The sequence below is a fragment of the Mustela putorius genome, unplaced genomic scaffold, assembly GCF_011764305.1.
Source record: "Mustela putorius furo isolate JIRA1106 unplaced genomic scaffold, ASM1176430v1.1 tig00003845_pilon_pilon_pilon, whole genome shotgun sequence".
In the NCBI taxonomy this organism is placed as follows: domain Eukaryota; kingdom Metazoa; phylum Chordata; class Mammalia; order Carnivora; family Mustelidae; genus Mustela; species Mustela putorius.
The window spans coordinates 70768234-70786587 of record NW_025421998.1 but is presented as its reverse complement, the minus strand read 5'-3'; the positions used below and the strand labels follow the sequence as shown (position 1 = coordinate 70786587).

Genomic DNA, 18354 nt, shown 5'->3' with positions numbered 1-18354 from the left:
AAACCTGAATTCTATACGAAACATTTTTGTCATTAAGCAAGTTAACCAATATATTTAAACTTCAGTCTATATGTGATTCTGGAAAACATAATATACCTTTAATTCTAGGGTTGTTAAAAGTGCTACAAGAGGCAGTGAATGAAACTAGCCCCTCCTACTTAAAAAAAATCATTTTAAAATGTTAACTGACAGTAGATATTAGGAGCAATTTAATATATATTTCATATAACCCTCTTTTACCTTTGGCCATATCAATCTAATGTATCTTTATAATATCTCTAGGAAGAAGATCTCTTTAATCACAGGTAAGCACGTTTTCTAACTTCTTTCAGCATGTTCTTCGTACCAACTGACCATTTATCTTGCTGTTCCCCAATCTGCTGTTCCCCAATCTGATCATTTACCTTACTGTTCCCCAATATGAGGCTGTGATCATCCAGCTTCCTCCACCTTTAAAACTGTTCTTTCTCCATAGGTTATTCAACTCTAATTTTCTTTGGAGCCTATATCAAGTTGCATTTCCATAATGAAACTTTCCTAAATCTTATCACTGTACTTTGCTCTAAATAGTCTGGTCTGAACAAAAATGTATTACTATCATTGTCCAGCAATAATTTCAGTGTTTCACATTTTATGGCACTCTACAGTTTAAAATCATTTACACATTATGTACTCAGATGGCATTCAGATGAAAATGAGCTACTGTGTGGAACTAATTTTATATCTGCTGACTCTAAGTTTAATAGTTTACATCACCTCATGTATTAAATACTAAGATCTTTTCAAAAAGTTCAAGTTTAAATGTATGCCTCTCTATAGTTTTTATACTTTCCCTATATAAGGCTTTTTAAAAAACTCAACCATAAGACATGTTAGTTGCAAGCATAAACTTATCAGTGATAATAAAAATGAATCATCAACTATCTTGTAATGTCTTACCTGAGCAATGTGTTCAGAGGCCTGCCTATCCAGATATTTGCCCAATAGTGGATAAATATGCAAGGGAAATATTACATAAAGAAAAACCATGGAGAAAGTAAGGGTAAACAATTTGAAAATATATCTATGCTACATAATCCCTGACATAAAGAAATGACCTCTCAAACAGAAAGCCCTATCCAAGTTGGTGGGAGGATTAAATATAGAAAGATCCTACACAAAAGACTAATTCTCCAAGGAAGATCTCTCACACTTAAATCAACTTGTAGTCCAACTGTAGTAAACATCTCATATCAGCCCAAGAAGAACTAAATCTCTCCTTACACAGTTTTCATATTTGTTGAAAGGAAGCCCTGAACTTGAGGATCCCTTTTGTCCTATGATCAAGGAGTAGGGGTGATGTAGATGATGATGAACAGAGGGGAAGATGATGAGAACAGAGTTTTACTCTTTCCTGTCAACTGATGAAATCCTACATAGAGGCTTTGGTTTTAAAGTCTGAATGTTGGGATGCCTGGGTGGCAAAGTCGGTTAAGCATTGATTCTTAGTTTTAGCTCAGGTCAAGACTCTAAGGTCAATGGAGGATAGCTGGAAGAAAGGCAGGCAGAGGCAAGAGGCCCCCATCCTAAGAAGAAACCACCTTTGAAAGGCAAAAGACCACTTCCTTATATTTCTGGTTAGTTTGCAAGTCATTCAACAGTTAGTCATGTGCTATATTTCTTTAATATCCTGGTATTGCTAATGCAAAGTAGTTTAAAATGTATAAATTTAAAATCTTTATTTTCTTTATACAACTCTGACTATAGGAAGCCCATGATAATTTTTGATGTCAAAACCTGTTCCTGAATGTTAATTTGTGATAACTGAGAGGTTGATTGGGAAAAGAGAAAATAAGTGGACATTGGGTTGAATCCATGTCTCAGTAAAGGGGATAAAGTAAACAGTATAGGAAAAAAAGAGAGAGATAAATCAGGAGACAGGAGAAAATGTAAAGAGTAACTTAGTTAAGCAGAACTGACTACAAAAACAGATGCAGCCAGGTTAGATATAAATTCAAACTGGAAAGCTAAAAAAAACTATCTAGGTAAATTCTTCATTTTGAAACAGGGAAAATGGATTCAGTTATGTCCAATATATACATATGTAGTCAGACTCTCCCAATAAATTAATAAGGCTTTTTAATCTATAGATCTCTGTCAAAAATATTAGCAACTATAATGAAGATAAAGAGAATATGTATGTAAAAGAGATGCATTATTGCTAGCACTAGTTGGAAAGCAAATATCTAAGAAAAAACATTTTCTTTGACATTGATGAATTAAACATATCAAAGATAAGAACATAAATTGGACTTTTGGGGATCCACAAAAATTCTGGAATGAAAGGGCTCATTTGTAACAACATGGATGGACCTAGCAGATATAATGCTAATTGAGATAAGTCACGCAGAGAAAGACAAATACATGAAATTAATTATGTGGAATTAATATGCAGAATTTAAGAAACAAAACAAACAAAAAAAAGAAAAAGAAAACTAGAGTCTTAAAAACAGAGAACAAACTGGTAGTTGCCAGAGGGGAGGTGGGTGGAGGAACATTAGATAGATATACAACTATAGATAGATAAAGGACATTAAGAATACACTTATCTTGAGGAGCACTAAGCAATGTATAGAATTACTGAATCATTATATTGTATACTTAAAACTAATATAACACTGTATGTTAATTATACTGTAATAAAACTTTTTTAGAAAGAGCAGGGTTATTAAGGATGACTCTTTTTATTTCACTAAGTATTTTATTGTATACTGCTGCCAGTGTATATAAAATAATTAGCTTTGTGAAATAGAAATTTATGAAGATTCAGAGAAGTAGATGTGAAGCACTGACAAAAGCAGGACTTAATATAGTATGGTATGTGTTATAGGGATAAGATTTGCATAGGTTTCAAATCCAGTTCTCTTTTGAATACTCACCGGTTCATAAATAGTGGTTTAGAAAACCATCCAAAGATTTTTTTTTTTTTGCTACAAAAAGGAACAGACTTTCTGGAGTCTTAAGGAATTCCTACTTGAAGATACTCTAGTCACCAGGGGTCATGTTGAGCATTCTACAGACAGAATTGTTTCAAATCTGCAGCTGCCTGAGAAACCTTCATGTGGCTGAGTCTGGTTTCCAGCTGGAACTATTGAACCACTTTCTTCATAGCAGTGACTCTGGAGGAAGCAGACATGGCACTTGTAAGAGCTGGACAGATTCTGCAGAGGGTAGATTGGCAAGGCTCACTCTGTATTAAAGGAAGCCGCTGACTTCAACACTACAAAAACTATTCATGGTGCTGAATTTCCAGTCTCTATACCTGATTCACCAAGGATGATGAACTGGGAAACTAGAAATGAAAAGACTGAATTTCAGAAGTTAACAAATAAATATGACTACTTAGAAGAATTTATGTAGGAATATGGTCAAAATTTGAATAGAAAATACAGATTAGTCAAATAGTAATATAAATTCCTTTAATATCAAGGTAATGATTTCACTGTAGCATCTTGGAAGTTAGCAAAATTTTTCTGAGCAGAAGTATAGCAAGATGGAAAAAGTAAGAATTTTATGTTGGTATATAGTACAAATTGTAAAAATCGTGTTTTATATTACTGAATCTATAACAAGATGACCTAGTTTGTCATCACTCTATCCATCATAAGTCATTAATAACTAAAAAGGATCATAAATGCTGGAATTTAGATATAAGACATTTCAGTAGACTTTGTGCAGCAGAATTAGAGTAAATTGAGCCTGCCTGAAATCCATCCACAAATGTTAAGTTTCCAAATGATTCATCTTAATGATATTCACATCTGTGAGTTCACAGATTACATATGACCAAATATATTTGTGCTTAAAGGTAAATTATTCACATTGGTTATATGCAATTATTACAAAGACTCAAGGGTGTAATGATATAAGATTAGTAAGGTTGAACACAGATAAATGATGAAATTAGATGATACACAGAATGTTCCTTATAAATGGAAACAAGTAAACTACTTATTTTTTATATTTGCTTATCTAAATTTAGATAAAAATGAAGAGTTTCTTTGATAAGATTAAAAAATAATGAACATGAATATCTCCTTCTCTGAAAAAAATTCTATTTGTCATCTAATGACATGTTTCTCTTAGCTATGGAATACTTCATAACTAGGTCTTTGGGGGGAAAACTCTCAATTTAAAGAAAATTTCCTTTTCTCATTTAAAAATTGAATAGCAACTGAACTAATCCAGATACCAGGGATGATGTGATGTCCTTAATTTTTTCATATAATGATATGTATGTGTGGTAAGAAATACATCTTTGCTAAATTTCAAGTTTTGTTTCAAAAGATAAAAGTCTGATTTGGGCAACATTCCCAGAAGTTCCTTTGGGGGAAAATGACACATTTCATAATTGCCGAGTTCCAGTTGCATTTGGTTAAAATAATCATTTTGAAATGGTGAGTGTGTGTGTGTGTCTATGTTTAAAGAACTGTCCTGTGTATCTGAGTTCAGATTTCAAAAATGGCAAATTATGTGGACGCCAGGTAGTATAGTCACAAGCTAATAACAAGCATAAGTGTTGAGTTGTAACATCAGCCCAATGTATTCACATGTCTTTATTTGAGCTTAGAACAGTTCTCTCCTCATCAAAAATAATGAAAACCAGATTCTTAGGTAGCACAGCTGAATTTAGGACAAATATGACACTAAAATATATATATCTTTACCCTGAAGCAGAAAATAATGTCTTCTTAAAAATAAAATCCTCTTATGGCAACAAGATATACAATTATATTATGATCTTAGTTGCTAATATCCACTTCTACGAGTTAATTAAGAAAGACAGAAACAATCACAGAAGAAATATAAGGACTGAGTCTTGTAGGGCTGAGAGACTGTCCTTCCACAGAACGCTAACATTTTTCACAGAACAGACAATATTGAAATACCTGTCAACAACAAAAAATGTAAGAATTCAGCATTTGACCCAATATTGTTTTTGCTTTAAAAAAAAAAAAAGAGATTATTTCTTTCTTTATTTATTTGACAGGGAGAGAGAGAGAGATCACCAGTAGGCAGAGAAGCAGGCGGAGTGGGGAGCAGGCTTCCTGCTGAGCAGAGAGCCCGATACAGGACTCCATCCCAGGACCCCAAGATCATGACCTGAACTGAAGGCAAAGGCGTAACACACTGAGCCACTCAGGCACCCCTGCTTTTTTGTTTTTTGTTTTTTATTTTTTAACTTGTATATAGAGTCAAACATTTCTTACAAAAAGTAGAAGTAGTATGTTAGGAACATACTTAAGGCTTTTACTCTTCAGATATAAAACCACTTAGAATGTATTATGAAATTTTGAATGCTTAACATTCCCCCCCCAAAAAAAAACCAAAAATATCAAGGCATTAGATTCATTTCTACACACACTCAATCAAAATTCAGTAAAAATTCTATTCTCCACTGCCAAGAGAAAAGTGTTGAGGAAAAGAGTGCATAGGTCATGATGTTTTAATGAACTATTGGCTCCTGAGAATTTTTTTTTTTTTTTAAGGTAGCTCTGATGAGAAAAAGGTTAGACCAAACTTCATGTTAATGACAGCAATTAGCCTTTCTGTTAGGGATTCTGGTCTGACATTAGTGATGTTTTCAACAGGAAAATTAAGTTATTACCAACACTGAAAGAGAAAAAAACAATAAAACTTTGAAAGAGTTCAAGTATCCTGTTTGAAATAATGGCCAAGATAATTATATTCTATACATTTTTCTCTGTTGTACACAAATAATACAGTCAAAATATTAACTTTAATTAAATGCTTATACCCCACTCAAATATTTTCCCCAAATTCAATCCCAGCACCAGTTCTTGCTTAAAATACAGATTGCCCATAAAGACCAAGTTTTTAAACCCATATCTGTTCAATTTTATTATTTTCAAAATAAAAAATATATACCTTGTTTCAGATGAAATTTGGCTTTCATTATTTTAGAGCTGTGAAAAATTAATTTAAATTGTGTCTTTCCTTTTCCATTTTGTACTACAGGTCTTTGAAATACATTTTTTCAACCTTTCCAATAGCTAGTATATCTATAAGAGGTCAATAAATATCAGTTTGAAAACCATGTCAGTATAGGCTAAAAATATCCTTTACTTTCATCTTTCAGTAAGCCCTAATAGTGACAGAAAAATCTATTTCCTAATGAAATTCTAAATGAAGATATTTTGATAACTGTTTACATTAGAATCCAATTAGAACATATTATATTTAGAGTAAAACTTGGTATAAGTGAAATTTATCATGAACTTTATAATAATTGAACAAATGTTTATATGCCTTAACCTGAAGGAAATACAAAATGAATTAAGATATAGTCAGTGCTTTCAAGGTGTTTAAAATATTCTAACAAAGGAGAAGTACAAATAATTTATAAATAAAGTTAATTTCATTATAGAGGACTTTCACCTATAATATCCAAACATTTTAGACATAGCAAGATTTCTGTGTTCCTAAATATTCAGATACATTTTGGGGCATCTGGGTGGCTCAGTCAGTTAGGTGCCCAACTCCTGATCTCCTGATATCAGTTCAGGTCATGCATGATTTCAGTGATAAATGTATGATTTTTTTTTACTTTATTTTTCTACTTTTTAAATTTTTTATTAACATATAATGTATTATTAGCCCCAGGGGTACAGGTCTGTGAATCACCAGGTTTACACTTCACAGCACTCACCATAGCACATACCTTCCCCAATGTCCATAACCCAACCACCCTCTTCCTACCCCCCTCACCCCTGCAACCCTCAGTTTGTTTTGTGACATTAAGAGTCTCTTATGGTTTGTCTCCATCCCAATCCCATCTTGCTTCATTTATTCCTTTCTTACCCCTCAAATCCCCCATGTTGCCTCTTGACTTCCTCCTATCAGAGAGATCATATGATAATTGTCTTTCTCTTATTGACTTATTTCACTAAGCATAATACCCTCTAGTTCGATCCAGGTCATTGCAAATGGCAAGATTTCATTTCTTTTGATGGCTGCATAGTATTCCATTATATAAATAAATATATATATATATATATATCACTTCTTCTTTATCCTTTCATCTGTTGATGAACATCTAGGTTCTTTCCATAGTTTGGTTATTGTGGACATTGCTGCTATAAACATTCGGGTGCACATGCCCCTTCGGATCACTACATTTGTATCTTTAGGGTAAATACCTAGTAGTGCGATTGCTGGGTTGTAGGGTAGCTCTGTTTTCAAGTTCTGAGGAACCTTCATGCTGTTTTGCAGAGTGGTTGCACCAACTTGCATTCCCACCAACAGTGTAGGAGGGTTTCCCTTTCTCTGCATCCTCACCAGCATCTGTCATTCCCTGACTTGCTAATTTTAGCCATTCTGACTGGTGTGAGGTGATATCTCATTGTGGTTTTGATTTGTATTTCCCTGATGCTGAGTGATGTGGAGCACTTTTTTATGTGTCTGTTGGCCATCTGGATGTCTTCTTTGCAGAAATGTCTGTTCATGTCCTCTACCCATTTCTTGACTGGATTAGACCTGCACGATTTTTGTGAGATCAAGCCATGCACTGGGCTTCCTGCTCAGCATGGGGTCTGTTTGAGATTTTCTTTCTCCCTCTTCCTCTCCCCACCCTGACTCTCTCTCTAAATAAATAAATAAATAAAATCTTTAAAAAATATTCACCTACATTTCAAATATATCTAGGAGTGAAATGAAATAATGGCCATCATTTTTGCATTTTGATGTCATTTTTAAATTATTTATAAAACAAGGAGAATTCTTATATAGTTTTATGCTTTTTTTAAAAAAAGATTTTACTTATTTATTTGACAGAGAGGCAGACAGAGAGTGGGGAGGGGAAGCAGGCTCCTTGCTGAGCAGAGAACCCAATGCAGGGCTTGATCCCAGGACCCTGAGATCATGACCTGAGCTGAAGGCAGAGGCATAATCCACTGAGCCATCCAGGTGCCCCTAGTTTTAGGCTTTTCTTCTTCACCAATCCTCTCCCCAAATAAGAAACTAATTTTAATGGGAACACTTTACTGAACAACTCATTTACATATTGTTGTTTATTCTCTTTTATTAGTTTTAATTTATAAATGTATACCTTGATTTTTGAAACATTTCTTAAAGTAAATCACTTAAGTAAAATCATGCTAAGAGATTTTGGTCTTCAACCAAGATATTCATGACCATCCAAATGATAATGCTAATAAAAACTATCAAAGTGTCAACTAGATAAACCAATTAAAAAGGAACATCATATGAATACTATGTTACCTATATATCCACACTGTGATTACCAAAAGTTTTACATGAAACTTCATGAACTACACAGAGGATAGAGTTTTTTCTCTCCTCCTTTTCATGAGATGACCTTGTTATTGAACACAGATTTGTTACTTTAATCAGAGAAAAATGAACCTATTTTTCCAACTTTACTTTTGATTTTAGATAGCAAATTATTTTTCTTTAGGGAAACAATGCACTTTTTTTTTTTTTGCTAAATAATCAGAAGTTAAAACATTGAGCAATTAATATGTGGAAGAGGTTGTGACTTATCTCATTGAATTCTTACAACCTGCCTATATATAGATAGCATATATGTAGGTAGCATTTCACTCCCTATTCTAAATGTGAAGAAACTGAAACAACAAGATTAGATAGTAATTTGCCTGAAGTTCAAGCTAACAAATGGTAGACACAGGATTAGAATCCAGGCCATCTGACAGCTAAGTCAACACTATTAGGCACTATAATATAACACTTTCTAAAAGACATAAACAACCTTTTAATTTAAAAAACGTTAACTACTTGCCAACACACTATATAGGAATAGGCCTTGCTCATATATCATTAGGTAACAGGTGTTACTTACTTTGTATATATAATTGCTACAGAATCTAACCAATCCAGATAAGTTGGTAAAAAATTATTTGGAATATCATTTAAAATTTTTAGTTAAGAAAACCTACATTATAAAATCTATAGTTTATAAATTTATACTAAAATCTTAACTATATATAGATTACACCTAAAAAATAAAAGTCACACATATAAAATAAAATACAGTTATTAGATAAGGAAACCATATGCACACATACAGTAAAATAAAAAACAATAGGTTGTGGTTCTGTTTTGAATCACATATGCCCCATCAATGACCAGAGAAGCTTATAAAATGTCTTTCCTGATCCATGATGGAGACTTCTTTGTGACAGCTGTTTCTACACTGTGCCCTGACCCACTTTAGTATATGAAACCAGTCCATGGTTCACTGTAATCACTACCAATTCATACATATCTGGTTATTCTGTTATATCAGGCCTCCTATGCTAACTTTAGTACAATATCTTTTCCATAGCTTTATAATTGCTCAAAGTTAAATATTTAGTTACAGACTTCAAGTATTTCTCTTTCTATTTGAAGATTAATACAAATGCAATAACCTCCAAAATTGTTGTTATTTTCAACTAGTCTTGAAAAATTCTTTTTATGAAAATACTTTTTCTGAATATATACCTGCAATAAAATGATTTTAATAAATCTTCTAGATTGGGGTGTAATAGAACAAATTCCAGGTTGAATATTACCTTAGAACTCCTCAACATTCTCAGCTCAAGTGCCATGACAATCTGGTTGCTGTAAATCACACATAATGTGTTGTTTATAGCAACAAAAGTTCTAAGAGTGTCCTTCCCTGACCACTGGCTAAAGTCCTTTCCCTCACTGAGTTTCTAATTTTTAAAGGGTATATCTATGCTTGAGTTTTGTGCAGCTCCTCCCCTAAACTGTAAATTCCACTGGCTATTATTATATCCCTAGGGCTCAACACACACCAAATCCCTAATAGTGTTTGGGGAATATAGAAAAAATAAATCTTGCCCCATGTGGTTTTATCTATCACAGTGAAATCACAATTCTATTTCTGAAATGCAATTCGAATCCTCTGATTGGTCTTAAACTTTCCAAATGCCTCCTCCTACTTCCTAAGGCAGAAGCCTAAAACTTGTAAAATCTTTGACTACTGTATCCGTCCCTATCTCCAGAATACTTTTCTTTGATCTCTGCATTCAAATTTCTGCCCAATGAGTCCAGACATACTGTATGTTTCCCTAATGTTTCAAACTTCCATATTTTCCCAGATTTTGGACATGTCATCTTATATACCTTAAAAGTTCTTCTCTCCATCCAATCCTTAGGCCTTGATATGTGACTAGCATGTCTACTCCCTCTTTCAGGAGCTATTCAATGGTACCATATAATTTGTCAACATGTCTTTCCTAATACTTCCGAATACAATTAGCCTTCTGTGCTTTCACTGCATTTTGTCCATGCTCTCTCTATAGCAATTATTCCATTGTATCCATTATTTATTTTAGCTTCCTACCAGCTTAAAATTATCACTATATAATCATATTATGATCGGGAGTTGCAGGTTTCATCTATGTGTTATCAGTATCTAACAGAATGCCTATATCAAAGGTAGTAAATGACTAAAGGAATGGAAGTCTCACTGTTACTTAATTAAAGTCCAAGCTAGGATGGCTGAAAATTCTTTCCATACTGTTTTCTTTCTATCTGCAGGATGGAAATAAAATCAGCCTAATTCAGAATATTATTCTAAGTGGCTATAAACACATCCTCTAAACTGAATGTTCTACAAATAATTCGTCAAGACATTTACATATAAAAGGCAATTTATAGGCATGAATTGTAAGTCAGAGAACTTACAAAGCGTATGATTTTAAATTGTTCATCATACTGTACAATAGAGAGAATTTTTTTCCAGGCATATGCTATATAAGACAATGAAGCTTTATCATATCTCACCATTTGTGGTTCTATGCTAGAGAATTGTCATAAACTTATATTTCAGTTAGAAAATCTTTTGGAATAGGGTTTAAGACAGATTCACCATATTCTAAGCCCCCTTTAATAACTGATACTAGAGAGTCAATGAGTTTTAGAGCTTGAGGCTTCTATGAGAGAATAACTATATATGTGCTTTTCTTAAGACAATTCAGAATTTTAAGAAAAAAACAAGGATAACCATACTACCTTTACTGTATCTAGAAGTGATGAATGTGAATATACTGAAAGTAAAATGTGAGAATTAACTAAGTATTTCAAGATCTTTATCACCATTACCAGTTCATCTACATAAAAATGACCTGTGGTTACACATTTCTCCATTATTTATATAACAAAATACATGCAAAGAGGGGAATGACACTGGTAGCATTTTTGAACTGTGTAGCACAAACATGAAAGTATAATGGATGTTCATACATTTAAAAGACATTTCTGTTAGTGCTAAAAGCAAAGGTCAGAAAAAAATATTTTTCCTGGGGAAAAAAAGGTACCTAAAATCCCACCATTCAGTAAACTAATTTGCCTTAATGTCAGATTTTTATTTTTAATAAATGTTGTTGAAGAGCTAATGATGAATAGTAACACTAATAATGAACAGCCTTATTAAAATGCTGCTCTTTCTCCAGTACAGACATTAAAAGAAATGAAAAATTCCCATTTTTGTCTTCAGAGAAGACAATCTTATACTGTTTCTAGAAAAATCCAATTTTAGAAAAAAAATTAAAAACATGTAGAATGTTTCCTATTCAAGGGGGTCTTCTGAAATAATGCATACAAGTCTTTCTTTTAAATTATATGAAAAGTAATGTTATTCCATGCCCTACCTTTAATCAAATTAGTAAAAATCCATGTGCTTTTAAATGGGTTGGAAATTATACACTTGATCTTAGCCAACAGGCTGAGAAGTGATGGGTTGGAAATTGTATATGGTAATTATAAAGCTTTAGTGATTATATTTAGCACTAATATTTAAGTATATAGTTTTATTATCAATTTTAAGACTTAATCAAAACTAGTCCAGTGGCATAGAAAACTAAATATCATGAAGACCTTTTCATTGATAACAACTAAAATTCTGAATAAAATAAGAAAATGCTTAATGTTTCATTAAGATAGCATGAAAATAAGAATCTATTATAATTGGTTTGGTTCACTTTAGGATGAAGATCCTAACTTAGGATGAAGATGTAGAAAGCTACAAGAAAATCTGCCTTCTCACTAGTAATGAGAGAAAGACAAATAATCTAAAAATTATAACTTTTCCAAAGCCCATCAGAGACCTGAGGTCTCCAGGCAATCAAGAAACTAAATTCTACAGAGTGACAAGCCTCTAAGAGCAGAAACGCCACACACAAACCATTTCATCCATGTCGAAGCATAAGAGAAAGAGATAGCCTTCAAATGAGCAGATAAAAATAAATAAGCTAAAACTTTAACAACATTTTAAGGAATAGTATGGGGGGTGCATGTCAGTTATATAACAGGTAACCCAGAAACAAGGGGAGTTTGCATTCATTTGCAAGCTCTTTTCCATGGCATTCCCCCATGTGCTCCTGAGGAAGACTGATTCAGTGTGGGGTGGGGGGTACTGATGAGAGAGTTCTCTTCACTTGACACAGGCATTCAGCATATAATAAGCTATTGTGGAAAGTCTTTTATGTCTCCCTATACCTTTCTTTCTATGAAGTAAAAGCTTTAACCTCTTGGAGAAGAGCAGCAAAATCTCTCATCCACTGGGATAGAGGTAAAAAATTCATTATTATGCTACAGGATAGAATCAAAACCCACAGCCACCAGGATTGGGATGAAAATACTCCTCAGTCACAGAACAAGGCAGAGTGCCTTTGCTTCTGGGAGAAGTATATAATCAAAAACTCTATAAGTATCAGGGAAGAATAGAAAAGCCTCTTGAAGTGCACCTAGGTGGCACAATTGGTTAAGCATCGGCCTTTGGCACAGGTCATGATCCCAAGGTCCTGCAATACAGCTCCACATTGGGCTACCTGCTCTGTGGGGAGTCTGCTTCTCCCTCTCCCTCTGGTCCTCCTCCCAGCTTGTGCTTTCCCTGTCTCAAATAAATAAATAAAATCTAAAAATAAATAAATAAATAAATAAATAAATAAATGTCTCTTAACCCCAGGACCCAGCACCAATAGCAAGCAAAGATTAGCCAGCACCAGATAAGGGGAAAGGAATTATATAACTTAGCCCTAGATCAGCCACAAACACAAAGCAGGATTTCACTACCAAAGGAAGGAAAGGAAGGAATGCAAGCATGGATCCACCTTTGAGACCCAGAAACACAAAGCATGCCGAACACTGAAGATGAATACACACAAAACAAGTGCAAGAAGAAACTCTTCTTGGCGCTTAACATGAAACAAATCCAAGTAACAAGCAACAGCCATCTCCCACTATTGAAGGGTCAAGAGCATAAGACGTGTGAAAAACTTCTAAAGCTGAGAGTAGAGCAAGAATGCTGACAAAAACACAAGGTAATTCTTCCCAACCGCTGGATAAATTTGTGGCTTATGTTGCACTGAAGGGAATCATAACAACAACAAGATCTAAACCCTGCACAATTCCTGATGAGATTGATTCATACTAAGGGTCAGAACAAAGAAGAGGCATTTCTGGCATAGATACTATCAACCTCAGTCTCTACTCTTCTATATATTATGATAGCATTCAATAAAAAATTATGAGACAAGCAAAATTATGAGACAAAAGAACAAAAATCCATGAACAATGACCCATTGTGAAGAGATAAAGCAATCAAAGACTCATACTTAGTGCTGACCCATTAGTTGAAACTATCAGACAAGAATACAAAAATAACCATAATGCATATATTAAATGATCAGAAGAAAAGGTAGAGGGTAAGTATGAGTAGATAAGGGATTTCACCAGACAGATGAAAACTAAAACTCTAATAGAAATGGTAAAAATAATAATAAAAATAAAAACAGAAACAGAAATGAAAATTTCTTTTTTCATAATACTCATTACTGGAATGGAAACAGCTAAGGAATCAGTAAACTTAAACATGGAGCAAAACAAATGATCCAAACTGACGTTTTTGTTTTTTTGTTTTTTTTAAAGACTGGAGAACACAGAATAAAGAATTCAGGAGATGTGGGAAAACACCCTAAAAACAAAATGAAAACTTCAAAACTGGACATACTGTAGTCAAACTGCTGGGAAAAAAAAAAAAGAGAGAGAGAAAATGTTAAAGCAGGCTGAGAAATATGAAACATTTCATAGAGGAGAACAAAGATAAAGATTACCACAAACTTCTTATCAGTAGTTAAGTCAGAATACAAAAGCATGGAATCTTTATAGCACTAAAAGAAAAATCTATTGATTCTGAATTCCATTCCTAGTATAAATATTTATCAAAAATAATAGCAAAATGGTCTTTTTTTCCCCAGATAAACTAAAGATGAATTCATTGTCAATACAATATACAACAAGAAATGTTAAAGGAAACTCTTCAAGCAGAAGAAATATGATATCAGATGCAAATGTAAACAAAGAAACATGAAGCACCAGAAATGATAAAATGAAGGTAATCATAAAAGACTTTTTTTTCCTTATTTTCAATCATTTTAAAGATAACTGACCCTCTAAAGCAAAAATAGTAACACAATTGTGGGTTTGTAAGATATAAGATATAAAATGAGTGACTATTGTAGCATAAAAATGAGAAGGAGCAAATGTAACTGTAGTGTTGTAAGCTGCTTTAATTATACATGAAGTGAAACAGTAGTATTTGGCAGTTGACTGTGATTAAGTTACAAATTTGCATTGCAAATCTTAGAGCATTTGCTAAAAAATTCCTTTAACTGTATTACTAATAATCCAATAGTGGACATTTATATAATCACAAAAATACTCAATAAAAAAATATAGAAAGAAAAGAATAGATGAGAGAGATAACTAGATGGCAGATTAATTTTTTTAAAAGAATGTAAGTAACATTAGCTACGTTACATTTAAGTGATCTGAAAATCCCAATTAAAAGGTAAAGTTTTTCAGATGGGAAGATAAAATAAGAACCAATTATAGAAATTGTAAAATATTTTAAATATAAAGGCATACATAGGATAAAAATAAGAAGATAGAAAAGAAAAGTCAGTTACTGGGCGCCTTGGTGGCTCAGTGGGTTAAGCCGCTGCCTTTGGCTCAGGTCATGATCTCAGGGTCCTGGGATCGAGTCCCGCATCGGGCTCTCTGCTCAGTGGGGAGCCTGCTTCCCTCTCTCTCTCTCTGCCTGCCTCTCTGTCTACTTGTGATTTCTCTCTGTCAAATAAATAAATAAAATCTTTAAAAAAAAAAAAAAGAAAAGTCAGTTACTTTAAGCACTAAGTAAAAAAGGTGAAGTGTCTATCTTAATGTCAAATAAAACCAGATTTCAGTGACAAGGAATATTAGTAGGACTTACATAATTATAAGGAAATCAGCTTCACCATCATTACATAGGCCATAACAATTTTAAATGTTTATGCACCCAAAAACAAAACTTCACAACACATGAAGGAATGCTGATAGAACTGAGGAAAAATAGAAACTTCAATAATCCACTTTCAGTTATGGGTAGAAAAAGCAAATAGAAATTCATAAAGATATGCAGACCTGAAGAATACTATCATATTAGTTGATATTTAGAGAACACTTTCCCAATCAGAGCACAATGCACATTATTTTCAAATACAGTGGAATGCTCACCAAGACAGACCACATTCTGGGCCATGAAACAAACCTCAACAAATTGAAAAGAACTGAAATTATACAAGATATATTTTCAGATCACAGTGGAATAAAACTGCAAGGAAAAAAATTAGAAAGAAATGTGGGGGAAAAACCCAAATCTTCAGAAATTAAACAATAATCTATAAACACATGTGTTGAGAAAATTTTTAATATAATGAAAATAGAAATCCAATATATCAAAATTTGTAGGCTGCTATTAAAACATTAAATTTATAGTATTAAATGTTTTTAATAGAAAAAGAACAAATATCCCCCAAAAGGGAAAAAAGAACAAATAACTCAAATAATCTAAGTTTCCATCTTTAGAAAGAAGAGCAAAATAAATTCAAGTTAAATACAAGAGATAATAAAATAAAAGCAGAAATCAATGTAATACCAAAATGAGAACCCACAGAAAGAGTCAATGAATCATACTCTGCCATAAAAATAATTAGTTTTCAATGACATAGTACTTGACTCAAGCTTGAACTTTATAATTAAAAGAAGATAAATATGATATAATGCTTAGTAATTAGTTATAATTTTCACATGTAATAGTATATACTATTTCTGTAAGACCTATGCTGTAATATTGTCTATTGACATTTTTCCAAATAATTATTTTAAAGAGAGTGCATCCAGGTAATTTATCTTTTATCAGCTTCTTTACACTTTTTCTAAAATTATGGGGGGAATTGTGCTGAGAAAAGCCATCTCATACATACAGCCTTTCAGCCCCCACTCAGCCCATAAGGCTGGGACTTGGAACACTTCCTTACCAAGAGTTAAAGAGCCCTTGTAATTTCCACTGGAATTATCAACTTGTTTGGGAATAACTTTCCTTTTTACAAGCCCAATATATGTTCATATGTTCTGCATAAGCATGTGGCACCTAGCCAGCCCTACTGCTATGTCTGACCTCTGTGGAGAGTGTACAGGATCCTTCTACTGCGTCATGAGAGCAGTGAACATAGGCCAATAGACCTGCGTCTGCTGCAGAGAGAGAGAGAGAGACCAAGTAGCCATGGAGGACTGATGTCGACTATTGAAACAACTTCTCCAAAGTAAGGTTATATAAGTTACTTCCTTTATTTAAAAATAATTAACACATTCAGTAGAAGTATTAAATCTAAATGAATTATATCTAAATCCATAAGTAAGGAAATCTAATATTTATTAATAATCTATTATGTGCTATATATTTTAACCCATCCACAAATCTCACTTCAGAATATATCCTCAAATTAAAAGTCATCTACAGCAACTGGCTGCTGACTTCCCTTTCTCGCTTTATCATCCAGCAACTTTCACTCTTGAAGCATGACTTAAAACTCAACTGGAGTATCAGAATTCAGTCTTTCAAAGTTTTAGTCATAATTAAATGTGTGTATACACATTCCTGTTTATTAAAATCCAGAATTAATTTCTATCTCATTTGAATTCCTAAACCATGCTGTTTATATCACTTTAATAATGCCTATCACATTCTTCTTTACATCATAGTCATTTTTTCAAAAACCTTTCAAAAAGGTTTATACTTCCTTTGTGGAAATACTCTCCCCACCTACATTCAGTAATATAATCTTTGAATGGGCTTTCCATCTAAATACTTTCTCATCCTCCTTCAAAGGTAGATGTGGTCATGTGACAAAAATCTCAAGGGGATGCAAGCTGAACTGATATACTTGCTTTCCATATGTGACCTTAAAGAGAGTGATAGGTTTTCTTTCCATCCTTTCTTCTGACATTCATCACCCAAATGTGACAGTGTTTGTGGAATAACTGTGTCCTAGGAATGGTGAAGCAGCTACATAGACAACTAGAAGACACCTGGGTCCTTGACATCATGGATGCACTATATTGACCCTGGATGATTTATACTAGATTGTACCTTAAAAAATAAAAACAACCTTATCTTATTTAAGCCACTGCTATTTTGGTTTTTCTTATAGCTTCTAAATCTCCATTAAATTAATATGTTCTACAAGTTTCTTGGGGGCAGGAATTTCTTCTTCTTGACCTTTCTATCTTTTGTATTCATCACCTTGCTTAGCAGAATACCTTATACATAAAAAGTACTCAATAAATACTATTGCACTGAACATACTTTCCAAAATCTTCATTGGATAACATCCTTATACAAGTAGACCACTCACCAAAAGGATAAAGTTGTATCATAAAGTAGAAGAATCACAATAAGACTTGTTCACTAAGCCTTGCAGAAATTGCAAGTTTGTGATTAAAAAACAAGAAAGAGAGGATGGAAGAAACATTCTTTTACATGACTGAGCTGTGGGTGATTTGTTAAGCAGCAAGATATAACCAGAACAACCATAATCATGATCCTCCTTCTTATATTCTTATTAAAGAAACTTATAAACACAAATACAAATGAGTAAGATTATTTAAAGCCCTGTACTCTGCAGTTCAAGATCATGAGTTTGTATTAAGTGGTAGATAGAGGGGTTGGGTTCAGTACATTAAGCTCAGGAGATTTTTAGCTATTTTGTATGATTCTACTGTGGCGGATATATGAAACTATGCATCTGTCAAAACCCATAAAACTTCACAAGATCTTAATGCATGCTAATTAAAAAAATTTAGGACATTGGAGGATTTCAGAATGGATTATAGAACGTGATAATGATCTAAGTGTTTTACAAATGTATGAAATACCCTCACTGAAGGGGATGCGGCAAAGGTGCTGACTTAAGTTAACATTAGAAA

The 18354-nt window shown here is 33.2% G+C and overlaps 1 pseudogene; it reads right to left on the bottom strand.

Moving 5' to 3' along the window:
• Positions 1–2969: 2969 nt before the first annotated feature.
• Positions 2970–3175, bottom strand: LOC123394825 (annotated as a pseudogene).
• Between the last annotated feature and the right edge of the window lie 15179 nt (positions 3176–18354).